Source organism: Chiloscyllium punctatum, chromosome 25 (genome assembly GCF_047496795.1).
Source record: "Chiloscyllium punctatum isolate Juve2018m chromosome 25, sChiPun1.3, whole genome shotgun sequence".
NCBI lineage: Eukaryota > Metazoa > Chordata > Chondrichthyes > Orectolobiformes > Hemiscylliidae > Chiloscyllium > Chiloscyllium punctatum.
Window position 1 is genome coordinate 56090566 of NC_092763.1, and position 15158 is coordinate 56105723.

The 15158-nt window shown below is 41.8% G+C and overlaps 1 protein-coding gene across 5 annotated transcripts in view; it reads right to left on the reverse strand.

Moving 5' to 3' along the window:
* The window catches only part of stag2b (STAG2 cohesin complex component b), a 182015-nt gene extending 178768 nt beyond the window's left edge, over positions 1-3247 (reverse strand). For 2 of the 5 annotated variants that reach the window (XM_072595299.1, XM_072595301.1), the window contains exon 1: positions 2986-3246. The gene's annotated coding sequence lies outside the window, so the exon portion shown is untranslated. Of the gene's footprint in view, positions 1-1533; positions 1694-2985 lie in introns of those variants that run through there. The other 3 variants (XM_072595302.1, XM_072595303.1, XM_072595300.1) reach the window with 3 other exon arrangements.
* Between the last annotated feature and the right edge of the window lie 11911 nt (positions 3248-15158).

Here is a 15158-nt window from a genome sequence, read left to right on the forward strand (position 1 = left end):
GAATTAAAGCCTGTTTCGGAGCTGCCAACTGTAAATTACAACTTCTTCATACTTGCAAACTGTGTCAATTGAATAAAAGCTGTTTCGTTTACAGTTTAATAGATTTTTCAAAAACATTACTACTGATAACATAATTCAAGGATCAATCATGTGATCATTTCAAATGGGTTACCCACAGAAACCTAAACTAATCTCATTTGACCATTTCATGAGTCAGTAGACAAGATGCACATTGTTACATGCATTCTAATTTAATCATTTATGTTCTGTTTCTACAGAAGACTAACATTATTGTGATAACAAGACAGACAATAGAATCCAATTTTCAGCTGGGCAACTGACATTATTGGCTGAGAAATTTAATCCGATCGCTAGAGTTCATTTGTACCACTTCCTGTTCAACTGAGAGTTCAGTTTCTTTCAGAATAACATGATGTCATTTTGAAATGGCAGTGCCTCAGAATACTTGATAGTTATTCCAATATTCAATTAGAATATTTTATTACACAACGAGTTCACATACCCTATTGAATACGTTCTTCAACGTGTACTGTAACTTAGGAATCTTTAGAACCAAATTAAGTTTTAAAATAACTAATCTGATCTTTACTTTTATTTTTACAAAAACAATAGGCACAGAAGTGCTTGATTAATTAACTACTGTATGTGCAGTAGAGGTCAATATTTTATTACTTTTCACGCATTTCCCCATAATTCTGATACAAAAATTCCATGAGATTCCAGCACCTTGACTACAACAAAGCATAGGTTCTGGATTAGTGGTGCTGGAAGAGCACAGCAGTTCAGGCAGCATCCGAGGAGCAGTAAAATCGACGTTTTGGGCAAAAGCCCTTCATCAGGAAGGGCTTTTGCCCAAAAAGTCGATTTTACTGCTCCTCGGAAGCTGCCTAACTGTGTGCTCTTCCAGCACCACGAATCCAGAATCTGGTTTCCAGCATCTGCAGTCATTGTTTTTACCTACAACAAAGCATAGGACAATACATTAACAGCTTTATGTTGGTTTCAAAAATTAAATGTCATCTTAACAATATGCACACACAAGTCACAAAGGATTTTAGATGAAATGTGAATTACATACTCAAACTTGAACAGCAACCTCTAAACAAAGACTGGAGTTTACAAACTACAAGATTACTACCACAATGATTTGAGCTGAGATAACAGTGGACTCCTCGTCCAAATTTCAATCCCTAAGAGGATATTTCAGTTGTTGCCAACAAGACACTCATATTTGCCAATTAAATGCAGAATAACTGAATTTTAACAGCTGATTTATTTTTGAAGCCTATAGTGGCTTTAGTTTCACTCATCAAGCACTGAACCGAGAATAAACACGTCCACAGATACGCGAAGACGAAGGCAATCACGTTTTTAATGAGTAAATTTTGAAATCGTGAAGCTCGAGATGAAAACGCACATGCGATGAGTCAAAGTTGGTAAAACAAACTGCAAAGGATCAGAAGGTTATCCTGACAGGATCACTTTAAAGTATCCTAGTAAATATCAAACAACCTTCAAAAGTGTAGAAGCCAGAATTCCCTGCGATCATCGGCGTTTATGAAAGACTTTGCACAAAATCATGAAAAGTAATCAGCCAATTTGTACTCCGAGACTTGAGTTTCAACATTTTCGTTTTGCGAAAATAATGGCAAATCGCCCGTTAACAAGAAACTGAGTTGCCGGACTTCCCACGAAATCCACCAGATTAGGCATTAACAGGGTGTGGCTAAGAAATTGCAGGGTGATTTATGGGGATCTGTTTACTGTGAATAGTTTATTGAAAAATAAATAAATTGCTCCTTGAAATACATCTTGAAATACACTGCACGTAAACAGTGTTTAAAAAAAGTGCTCAGAAGCGAGCGTCTGGGGAAAAAAAATCATTAAAAATGAAAAGGAGCCCCTTAAACTCTTGGGGAATAATGTCTCCCCCTCCTTGGCAGAGTGTTTACAACATTGTCACATGGACCCGGACATGACTACAGCCATTCTTACTCGCTCAGGGGATTCTTTAAAACCTTTACAACATAAAAAATATTTTTAAAAAAGCAACACTTCATTTCGTGGAGTCACAAAGTGCTACTTTGGCCCGGCCGTGAAAAATAAAGAACGAGAAGCTTTCCTTCTGCCTATTTCCGACAAGGAAGTGATTCTACCAAAAAAAAACCCGATGTTCGCCCAAAAAAAAATCGTCGTCGGCATCGTAGCGGAGTTGTCCCTTTGGCTCGTTTATTCGGAAGAAAAACACACACACGCAACACAAGGGGGGGGGGGGGGGGGCAAGGAGAAATGTTGCCCGAAAATAAAAGAGCAATTTAAAAAAAACAAAAAAATTAAAACAAAGTGGCGCCAAAAAGTCTATAGCATTCTGCTGCGAAGTCGCCGACACCGAATTTTGATGTTTAACCAAACCCCCCCCTCCCTCCAAAAACAAAACGAAACCAAACGATTTCGACATTTTGTGTGTGTGTGTGTGTGTGCGGGAGAGAGTACGGGCTGGTCGGGGGGGGGGGGGGGGGGGACGGGGGGTTGTTTCCAGGTTTGGGAGCCAGCAGTTGGGACGGACGGTCGGTCGGTTGGTTGGTCGGTCGGACGGTGGGTGGGTGGGTGGGTGGGTGCGGGGGGGGGGAAATGAGAGGCTGGAGTTTAATCTGCGGCCGAGGGAGGGGACGGGTGGGGAGAGGAGAGGGGTGGGGGGGGGGGGGTGCTGGCAGGTTTATCTCTCACTCTCTCCAACTAGGCCCGAATTGCGAATTTTAAAAACAAACCCGGGCCCCGGCCTCCATTTTGCTGAAATCTCTCTCCACAAACACACAGGCCTTTTAAAAAATATATATATAAATACACACAACACCCAGGAGAGAAACACTTCACCCCCCACGTCCCAGCTCCACAACTTCACACTTTTCTAGAATATTCTGCACGCTCCGTCCCCCACATCGTTAAAAAAATTCTCTTCCTTACCTTTTAATTATTTTTTTCCTCTCTCCACAACTGTTGTATTCCGGTTTTTTTCCCCTCCCCTTCTCGATATTTTTATTAATATCCTGGCTCCGGCCGATTCCCTTTTTTTCCACCCCCCCGTGAAGCCCTCGCCGGATAAAGTGCTTGCTTTTTTTGACTTTTTTTTATTTTTATTTTTTTTCCTCTCTCTGGCAAACGGCGGTTTATGTCGTTGCGCTCACTCCGACTGAAGGTGAAGCTGCCATCTGGCGGACAAAGGGCAGCCGGAGTGGGGGAGGGGAAGGGAGGGAGCTGCGCCCTCTATCGGGCAGAGCCGGGACTTCCGGCTCACGGACCTTCTCCCTCCCCTCCCCACCCACACCGCCCAGGAGCCACAACGTCGGGCAACCGCTGACGCCGCTGGTCCCCTCCGAGCCCCACCCCCGCCCAACAAACATCCCCGCTCCGCTGCCACCCCCAGGCGGTCGGAGGTCGTCATTGCTTGCAATCCGCGCTCAGCCGAACTCCGCTGAGAGCAGACCCGGAAATGGTCTTTATCTCTGTTCTGGAGGGACACAGCGTGAGCTGTGTATTTCTGTCCATGATGTTTTCTGTGTTTGCTACGCATTTCCTGCGTGCGCGCTATTTTAGTTTTATTCTCGGAAGCCTTCTTCATCTACAAAGTTAGGTGATTTTTAACTTTGTACACCCAGTGCAACACAGGCTGCTCCAAATCATTCTTCATTAACAGTTGTTTACTGCAAATTCCAAAACGAGCAGCGTTGTCAGGAAAAAAAAGTGCGTTTTGCTTTTATTTGTTTGCATGGTTTCTGAATGGTTCATATGTTTTGCTGGAAAAGCTTAAGTCATAGAGATGTGCAGCATGGAAACAGACCCTGGTCCAACTCGTCCATGCCGACCAGATATCCCAACGCCATCTAGTCCCACCTGTCAGCACCAGCCCATATCCCTCCAAACCTTTCCTATTCATATACCCATCCAGATGCCTTTCGCAGTATCAGTGGAGAGAAATCAGAGTTAGCAACTTGGGTCGAGTGACCCCTAGAAATATTGTAATGAATATGCAACATAGTTTTCAACAAAAAGTCTTCCTTGTTCAAACAATGAAGTTTTTGAAGTAACTGCAAGTGTAAGTACAATCGACCTGAAACATTAACTCTGATTTCTCTCCACAGATGCTGTTTGGCTTGCTGAGCTTTTCCAGCAATTTCTGATTTTGTTTCTGATTTACAGCATCCACAGTTCTTTTAGTTTTTTATTTTGCTTAAATTCGAGTCAGCTTCAATTGCGATCATGCTAAAAGTTCTATATATTGACAAATTAAATTAAGTACAAAAATTGTGTGCTTTGTGTTCAAAAAGCCAAACTGTTTCAATGCATTTAATCGCGTGGAATGAAAATAGTGCAGGGAACCTTCTGTTGGGAATTAACAAGAATTAAAAAGAAAGTGGTGAAATTACACTTCAATATTGTTAAACTTCCAACTTCTTCCATCGATTACAAATGGTCTGTTTTTCTGTCTCTGTGGATGTTGTCATGCTGAAGCTTTCCAGTAGAAAGTGAGGACTGCAGATGCTGGAGATCAGAGCTGAAAATGTGTTGCTGGAAAAGCGCAGCAGGTCAGGGAGCATCCAAGGAGCAGGAGAATCGACATTTCGGGCATGAGCCCGAAACGTCGATTCTCCTGCTCCTTGGATGCTGCCTGACCTGCTGCGCTTTTCCAGCAACACATTTTCAGCTCTGAAATTTTCCAGTATTTACTATTTATTATTACCGAGCTCCACAGGACCATGCAAACTATCCGTATTAATGAACACAATTCACCAACTCTTCCACAACACAGAATAACGTGATTGATATATTTTCCCAAAAATTTGGAATGGAACACAACTACCAAAGAAAATGTTTATAGGTTTAAGACCAATTTCTGTGCCTACATCATGAACTTTTATTTTAATTCAGAGATGGGAAACTTCCAGTTCATCCATTTTGTAGTTATCCCAATTCTTCCAGGGCAATTAGGGAAGGAGAATAAATGTTGGCCTTACTACTAACACCAATAAAATCAACCAAAGAAAAAAAATCTTTGTTAATTGTGAATGTAAGTAATCCTGGTGCTGATCCTGTGAACCCCATTTCCCACCTTCTATCATCTGAATAACTATCCTATTAGCTTTTTATGATGAACTATTCGTTCTGATACTTGTTCCATGACTCAATGTACTCAGACTTCATTAACTTCTGTACTGAGTGGTGTTTTCAAAAGTCTTCATTAATTTAGGTATATTAAGTGCACTACATTACCTTTGCTTACTCTTGCAGTTCCTTCAAAAAATTGTTTGGTCAAGGAAGACTTTCTTGAAACCCAAGTTGCATATTCATTACAATATTTTTTCATTTCCACGTTTTAAAAACATTCTCCTTAAATCAAGATTTCATTTCTTATTCAACTGCCAATGCTAGATTCAGTTCCCTACACATATTTTGTTCTCATATGTATAGTTCTGACATTAACTGTTTGCAACATAGGAGATCTCAGTTGCTGGAGGGATTATCTTTAATAAACCAAGTTACTTTTCACCTCTCTAACTTTACATACTTGCCAATTAAACGGCTTCATCAGTTGCATTTAAACCTCTTGTATGGAATTAAAATGTCTGTAGGGATGCCAGCATTAAAGTTTCAAACACTGAATTGCCAGCCTAAGAAATAATATCCCAGTGCTGTCACATGATACTCTGCCCTTTAAGTGCATTAGTTCAAATACATAATTAACTGTCACCTTTTGAACCCCAGGATTAAAATGTGCAACAGCCATCATTAGTCTCTCATACTCTTTTTGGATCCCAGTACAGTTTCTCCAGGTTTTTCCTCCTTCTGGCAGATACAGTTAAGATTCATGGAGTTCAGAAAGGATGCTGCCCTATTGCCTTTGAATGACTACAAATGAAAACCGATGAAAAAGTGAGATATTACAGATTAGTTTGACTTTGATATCTTACATAGTTAAGTAGCACAAAGAAAATTTCATGATTACAGACTTCTTTTTATGTTTTCATTTGTATTTTCTCTTGTACATTCACAAGGAAACAAGTGAGAAAATGCAGGTCATATTATCTGAAAATACCACGTTCAACCTCTGCGGTGTGGCCCAAAGTGCTCAACAATTTTAAATCTGGCTCAGTTGATAAAATTAGGAGAAAGTGAGGACTGCAGATGCTGGAGATCAGAGCTGAAAAATGTGTTGCTGGAGAAGTGCAGCAGATCAGGCAGCATCAAAGGAGCAGGAGAATCGACGTTTCGGGCATAAGCCCATCTTCAGGAATGAGGAGGGTGTGCCAAGCAGGCTAAGATAAAAGGTAGGGAGGAGGGACTTGGGGGACGGGCGTTGGGAATGCGATAGGTGGAAGGAGGTTAAAATGAGGGTGATAGGCCAGAGAGTGGTTGGGCGCGGAGAGGTCAGGAAGAAGATTGCAGGTCAAGAGGGCGGTGCTGAGTCTGAGGGTCGGGATTGAGAAAAGGTGGGCGGAGGGGAAATGAGGAAGGTGGAGAAATCTGCATTCATCCCTTGTGGTTGGAGGGTTCCTAAGCGGAAGGTGAGGCGCTCTTCCTCCAGGCGTCGTGTTGCCATGGTCTGGCGATGGAGGAGGACAAGGACCTGCATGTCCTTGGCGGAGTGGAAGGGGGAGTTAAAGTGTTCAGCCGCAGGGCGGTTGGGTTGGTTGGTGCGGGTGTCCCAGAGGTGTTCTCTGAAATGTTCCGCAAGTAGGCGGCCTGTCTCTCCAATGTATAGGAGGCCACATCGGGTGCAGCGGATGCAGTAAATGATGTGTGTGGAGGTGCAGGTGAATTTCTGACGGATATGGAAGGATCCCTTGGGGCCTTGGAGGGAAGTGAAGGGGGAAGTGTGGGCGCAAGTTTTGCATTTCTTGCGGTTGCAGGGGAAGGTGTCGGGAGTGGAGTTTGGGTTGGTGGGGGGTGTGAACCTGACGAGGGAGTCGTAGAGGGACTGGTCTTTCCGGAACGCTGATAGGGGAGGGGAGGGAAATATATCCTTGGTGGTGGGGTCTGTTTGGAGGTGGCAGAAATGACGAAGGATGATACAATGTATCTGGAGGTTGGTGGGGTGATAGGTGAGGACCAGTGGGGTTCTGCTGGTGGCGATTGGAGGGGCGGGGTTCAAGGGCAGAGGAGCGGGAAGTGGAGGGGATGTGGTGGAGAGCATCGTCAACCACGTCTGAGGGAAATTGCGGTCTTTGAAGAAGGAGGCCATCTGGGTTGTTCGGTATTGGAATTGGTCCTCCTGGGAGCAGATGCGGTGGAGGCGAAGGAATTGGGAATATGGGATGGCGTTTTTACAGGGGGCAGGGTGGGAGGAGGTGTAATCTAGGTAGCTGTGGGAGTCGGTCAGTTTATAATAAACGTCCGTGTTGAGTCGGTCGCCCGAGCTAGAAATGGAGAGGTCTAGGAAGGGGAGGGAGGAGTCTGAGATGGTCCAGGTAAATTTGAGGTCGGGGTGGAAGGTGTTAGTAAAGTGGATGAACTGTTCAACCTTCTCGTGGGAGCACGAGGTAGCGTCGATACAGTCATCAATGTAACGGAGGAAAAGGTGGGGGGGGTGTTGCCAGTGTAGCTGCAGAAGATGGACTGTTCCACATATCTGACGAAGAGGCAGGCATAGCTGGGGCCCATGTGGGTGCCCATGGCTACTCCTTTGGTTTGGACGAAGTGGGAGGATTGGAAAGAGAAGTTGTTCAGGGTGAGGACCAGTTCAGTCAGTCGAAGGAGGGTGTCAGTGGAAGGGTACTGGTTGGGTCAGCGGGAAAGGAAGAAGCAGAGGGCTTTGAGGCCTTCATGATGGGGGATGGCGGTGTATAGGGACTGGACGTCCATGGTGAAGATAAGGCGTTGAGGGCCGGGGAAGCAAAAATCATGGAGGAGATGGAGGGCGTGGGTGGTGTCCCGAATGTAGGTGGGGAGTTCTTGGACTAAGGGGGACAGGACCATGTCAAGGTATGCAGAGATGAGTTCGGTGGGGCAGGAGCAGGCTGAGACAATGGGTCGGCCGGGGCAGTCAGGTTTGTGGATTTTAGGCAGGAGGTAGGAATGGGCAGTGCGGGGTTGTGGGACGATGAGGTTGGAGGTGGTGGATGGAAGATCCCCTGAGGTGATGAGGTTATGGATGGTCTGGAGGATGATGGTTTGGTGGTGGGAGGTGGGGTCATGGTCAAGGGGGCAGTAGGAGGAGGTGTCTGCGAGCTGCCGTTTAGCCTCAGCAATGTAAAGGTTGTAAAGGTCAGTTGATAAAATTGATGATCAAGTCAGGAAAAAATGGACAACATATTAGGTTGAGTAAAATTTTTTGTATTAACTTACTGATCTCAGCTGGTGATAGCAGTGATCATATAATTGGTTTCCATCCTGGACTAAGGAAAATGTTATTGACGTAATGTGCACTTCAGTGAATGATCAAATGCTGTTTGCGTCTGTAGAACCATATTCCAGCTGCCACCGACTCCAAAGGATTAGGAAATAAACTTGACACAGCACATTTTCCATTTGGGAATTGAAAAAGAGGTTTATCAATACAATCTCCCTTGACATTGTAAGCATGCACTTGAATCCCAAATTGTAACAACTGTATTAACTTAATTATTATCTCACAAGAGACACACTGAACACAGCAGAATGGGGCATAGCTACCCTGTTGCAAATAGATTCCATTCTCCAAGTAGAATGGTACAATAACTTCATACTTAATCTATTTTAACAAGATAGTTGGAAGCATAGTAACACTGAATTCATTTGAGTATACTTTCTCCAATTCCTAGAACATTAAAATATTTCACAAAAAATACTCCAAAATGTTTTAAAAAAAGCTCCTTTGAAATAACTCTAACCAAAAGGGCAGCATGGTGGCATAGTGTTCAGCACTGCTGCCTCACAGCACCAGGGACTTGGTTTTGATCCCTCTCTTGGGTGACTATGTGGAGTTTCCACATTCTCCCCTTGTCTCAGATTTCCACCCACAGTCCAAAGATGTGCAGGTTGGGTGGATTGGCTGTACATAATTGCTCATAGTGTCTTGGGATATGTAGGTTAGGTGGATTAGTCGTGAGGTTATGCAGGATTGTACGGCAGAGAGGTGGGTTTGAGTTGAATGCTCTTGGGAGGGTTGGTGTGGAGTTAATGGGCTAAGTGGCTTGCTTCTATACTATAGGGATTCTATGACATAGAAGTGGAAGCTTTTTTTACCTCAGTTGCTATTCAAGAATAAAATATACTTAATATATTGGGGTAGGGAATGAAAATGGGGAAGTTGGGGAACCGTAGGGAAAATTAATTGATGCGTTGAACTTGGCAATGTTTTTTTTAAACAGACTCACATTGTGATATTCATATGTCACCCGTTGAAAACCCACAATATTTCTTCAATCGAGACATTCACTCTTGTTCGGGTGAAGCTTCATGAGCACCTTGCAGAACCTTTTAACAGTAACCATTCATAATATATGAATGTAATAAGTCACAATGACAGGCTATTCAATATGTAGACCATTAAAATAGAGCAGAGTTAGATTGTCACCAGATGGTGATAGACACACATTTTCTCCTCTGTTGCACACAGACACAAACTGTTGTTCAGTTGCTCATCAGGTGATTTAGTTTTCCATTCAGCCAATTGTACAATTCCAGAGTTAATGATGAATACTTTTATAATGAATTATTTTATTGTCATGTTTATTTTCCAGTGCAAAATACAATAAAATACTTTCACTATCACCATGATCTGGCACCTTTTTGAATAGCTTAATAATAATTTAGAAATTAAAACTAGCTTGAAAACAGTCTATAATTCTTCTGCTACCAGACCCAACCAATAAAATTCTAGATTAGTCGTGCTGGAAGAGCACAGCAGTTCAGGCAGCATCCAAGTAGCTTCGAAATCTTCGAAGCTACTTGGATGCTGCCTGAACTGCTGTGCTCTTCCAGCACGACTAATCTAGAATCTGGATTTCCAGCATCTGCAGTCATTGTTTTTACCAACCAATGAAATAGCTGTTCCAGAGGTGCCATCTTTTGTCGTTGGGCCTAACTCGTCAACATTTCTTCCACTGACGTACCAGCCAATGCCAGGTCCTGAGCTCATCACTTCACCAGTCTCCTCCTTGACACCACAGCCAGGGTCCCACTCTGAGCTCACCACTTGCCTCACTGCTATCTCCCAGGGTCCCACTCCAGGCTCACAAGCCACTACCATGCTCCAGATCCTGACGGCACTGCCTTCCTTTTCAATGCTGTCGCTGCCAGTGCTGCCACAACCAACCTCTCCCTAGAAAGTAAGTAGAAGCAAAAGTTTTTTAAATAGCGAACAAAGAAAACAAATTCAAGCAGACAGAGTGAGCAAGCCCCAGGCTCAGGAGCCCAAATACTGCCTATTCCACCACTGCCATCTTGAACTGCGTTCCTTATGAAACTAGTATCAATAATATAGTCAGTACATTGCAAATATAATTACTAAGCTACCAAATACAGAATTCTTTAGATTTCTGAGTCCTCCATTATATAAAAACAAATGAAAATTTACAAGCATCTTGTTCTCAGTATCATTGCCTTACAAATAAAAAAGAAAGACAAGAATTTTTCCTGGATCCTGATCATTGTTAACAGGCACTCACTGAGTCATCCAAATTTGTGGATCTCATCTGGCATTGGATTTCATTACACTGTACACATTCTTCTGTGAGCAGCTACTCTTGTTGCCAATAGGTCATAATTAAGAATGTCCTTAAAAGCTGATGGAGAGTTAGTCTATTATTGGCTTATTGGATTTAAAAGAGAAGCAAAGAAATTGTCTGCATGTAAGAATGGCTGTCTGCATTGTATTGCCTTCCATTTTCTTCAATTTCGAAGAACATGGATCAGTGGATCCAGGGTATCATTGAAAATAATCTTGTCTGAAAATCCAATTCATGTAATTCTTAACTTCCTGTAGAAGTATAAACATAAAATCATGCATAACACAAGAACAATCCAGGCTAACCCAATGATGTAGCAAGTTAATCCAATGAAAACTGATCCTGGGAAGTACAAAGTTCAATTCTCAGGTATGTGGGAGTTTAGCCATTCTTAGAAGGTTACACTCAGAATCTGCAAATGGTCACGGTGCCCTTGGCTAAAATGAGAGAAAGATCCTGACAGATAAGAATAGCTGAACAACACCCACTGCCAAAGCTTACAGATAAATAGCAACACTTGTTCATTGTTTAAGGTTGTGGCCTACCATAACGTATTGTGAACAGTCAATGCTTTCATGGATGAATTGAGGGATGGTTAAACTTGCCCACACATAAAAATAGCACAGCTGTTTGTATTTTACATTGGTTTAAGTTTTAATTTTCATAATTTTTCATATGGCAGTCAATTATGAAATTTGTTGTTTTGATATTAATTGCTTTCAAAATTACAATTTTAAAAAAGGACATTTAACAGTTCTACATGACAGCAAATACATCATTCTTTTGGTCGTTAATATGTTAACTAAAAACTGCCTATATTTTCTGGGCTTCTTGCATTTAACAGTTTTGAATGGTTGCCTGCTAGCAGTGGAACTCGACAGTCAGATTCATGACAAATTATTGACAAGGAGAGCGTATGACACGATAGGGATCAATGTTATAGAATGTATACAAAGACTGCAGAATATACTCACTAAAACGAGATTAGAGAAGAGTAGTTTTAAATTATGAAAAATGACTAGAATGCTGGAGTTGAATTCGACACATTACAAATGAGAGGAGGTCTGATAGAGGTATGCAAAATTCATAAATGGAGAAAATCTGTTTTCACTAAGTGGCAAATCAGTAACAGAGATCAAAGCAGAAAGAATCTTTTAATAAAAAAAAGGAATTCTCAATATTATTCTCCTCCTGAAATAATTGAAAATGAAACTAAATGTCTTGCACAAGGAAACTGTAAGAAAAATGGACAGCTATTTCAAGAAACTAGCGAAGTAAATGAGCGAAAAAGTATTCAAGTCTTTGCAAAATTCTATGATAAAAATAATGCAAATTATGAGAAAAATGCACGCAAACTTTCAAATCTTAATGGAATTAATAATGGAAGAAAGAGGTTACTTCAAAGTTGCTTAAAAACAATAAAACTTGCACCAGGTGTTCATTCCCTCAGCAATTGTGTAGTGGTTGAAGTAATGCTAATGGAGATTTCTGCTTCATTGCAACTTCAGCAACTTAACATTTTGTGTAACTTGAACTCTTGGGTCTGTGTATGTTTACCAAAGCTGTTCAAAATCTCAAGTGGCGTTTCAGCATGTTTTGACATGCAGACACACGCGCACACACACACACACAGTACACAGTCACTGACTGTCAACAAGTTATTGGCACATAAAGTTACTCAAATCAGAAGAAATCAGTGAGTAAAGACAAGAGGATTAACAGAGTTAAAAAAAAGTCTTCATTGTTTTCACTGAAGAGAACAAAGTGGAGTCTCAAAGATACAAGTCAAATTAATTAGATTCAGGTTTGCAACGAGGTATTCTGTATAATCCAGCTGCATCTTGTCAATACTCACAGAATGATACAGTAGTAAATGCAAAATTTATATTCATCTTGGGACTTGTTTTATAATTAAACAAAAAATAACAGCAAAAAAATCTGGCATTCCCCTCATTAACAATCAATTTAAATGTTCAAAATCTTTGATCCCTCCTCAATTTTATTGCTCTGTATTTCACTTCAAAATTGAAAATCTCAAGAGATACTGATAACTGTGTACTGCTGTGAAATTGTTGGATTAAAGCCATCCTTCAAGATAATGGCTACCCTATTCAGACAGCTTCTTGCTGCACATTGCACAAACTCATATTGAGCTTGGGGCCATTAGTGCCCAGTCTCCATCAAACTACCCCGTCATGGAAAGGTCATTCAAAAATTTGGGCAAGATTGGAAGCAAGCTGTTTCATGCTGTGACAATGCAGTAATGTGAGTGGTGTTCACCACTAATGATGCTGCCATTAAACCAAAAGTAAACTTTACCTCTTGCACCAGTGATCAATGTTGCATGATGTGGAAGTGCCAGTGTTGGACTGAGGTGGACAAAGTCAAAAATCACATAACACCATGTTATTGTCCAACAGGTTTATTTGAAAATACAGGTTTTTAGGGCTTCACTCCTCCTTCGGGTACTAGTGAGGAGGATATATTGGACACAGAATTTATAAGTAAAAGATCAAAGGGTCACATGACTGATGCAAACGTAACGAACAAACCTAGATGGCCGTTAAGTCTTTAATCGTTAGAATGGAAAAGCAGGTTCCGATTTATTAATATGTAAATCCCAGAATTTCTTTCAAGTCACTGCCCTGTGATAATGTAAGCTTTTATCAGTATAAAAAAAGTGACATCTCAGGTCAGACAACGCATTTTAGGTGAAAGGTCTTGTTCAGAGTCCATCTGTGTCCGAACCTGGAATCGGACTGGTTTTATTTCCAATGGATTATTTATGTATGTGAGGGAGGGGAGGTGAGAGAGAGAGTGTATGTGTCTCTGTGTGAGAGAGAGAGAGTGTGTGTGTAAGTGAGGGTTTGTGTGTGTGTGTGTGTTTGTTTCAAAGAGTGTATTTGCATGTGGAGTGTATGAGTGAGAGTGTATACGATAGTGTGACATGATCCCAAGATCTCAGTTGAGGTTGCACTCGTGGGTACCAAACTTGGCTATCAGCCTCTGCTTGGCAATTCTGCGTTGTTGTGTATCCCGAAGTGCGCCTTGCAGGATGTTCTCCTGAAGATCTGGAGCTCAATGTCCTTGACCACTGAAGTGTTCCCCTGCTGGGAGGTAACATCCCGGTGTGGTAATTGTTGCATGATGTCTAATGGATAGATAGACACTGCGCAACAATCACCAGATAGGGATGTTCCCTCCCAGTCAGGGAACACTTCAGCGGTTAAGGACATGCGGCCTCAGATCCTCAGGTGAACGGCCTACAAGGTGGACTTCGGGATATACAATAACGCAGAGCTGCCGAGCAGAGGGTGATAGCCAAGTTTGGTACCCATGAGGACGACCTCAACTGGGATCCTGCATTCATGTCATACTACAAGCGACCCCACCATACTATATACACTGTCACACACACACTGAGATACACTGTTGTGAACCAGGCCAGACCCCCTCAAAACATTTCAGGAAAGTAGTCCAGATCCTAACTTTGCAAGTTGTTTTAAGCAGGTGTAACACAGATATTCCAGTAGGGATGCAGCTGGTCAAACCACTTAGTTTTAAACAAAACAGAATTTATTTACAGGATGACTGAATGAAACACAAATGAAAGAACAGAATACAGAATAAGGTAAGCTATCCGAAAACCCTCAGATTAAACTAATTTAATGATGCTATGCCCAATACTTGCAATAATCCCCATAAACACCCGTAGCCACAAAAAGGTAAAATCAAACACAGGGTCTTACAGGAGAGATGTCAGAGAAAGAGGATCAGCATGGATCTGCTTCTTTGGGTCCAGCAGCTTCACAATACTACTGCTTGCTAACCAAACTAAACTAGAGAAAAACTGAGCTGAGAAACTGGCCACTGCCCTTTTATTGTACAAGTGTTTCTTTTAAACTTGAAAGCCTTTTGCTGGAGGCAGTTTCTGTGAGCTATGATCAAACTGGCTCTTAACCACTTCAACCTAGTCTTTTCAGAACCTATGACTTTACAACCTCCTGAAGAATAAACCAAGGACAACATAACCTTGTTAAAGGAGCAGCATCATCATACCCCTCCCCTTAAAAAAAAATCAATATCCAAGATGGTTTCATTTTAAAACCCCTTAGTCTTAAACCGTTAGTACTCTACAACACACAAAAATAATACATTACAATAATCATGCAAACATGCACTAATACATTTTGTTTCAGTCTGTTTTACTTCTGCCACCAAATAACTGTTTCTCATTCAAGTCTCGACAATGCATCAGCAATCACATTTTCTCATCCTGTCACATGCCCAATTTTCAAGCTTGTAAGAACAATCTCCATCTAAACAGTCTGACATTTCTGTCCTTAAGTATCTCCATGAACTTCAATGGGTTTTGACCACAAATATGATTGTCCCAGATACATTACTGGTAACATAAACATTGAAATGTTGTAA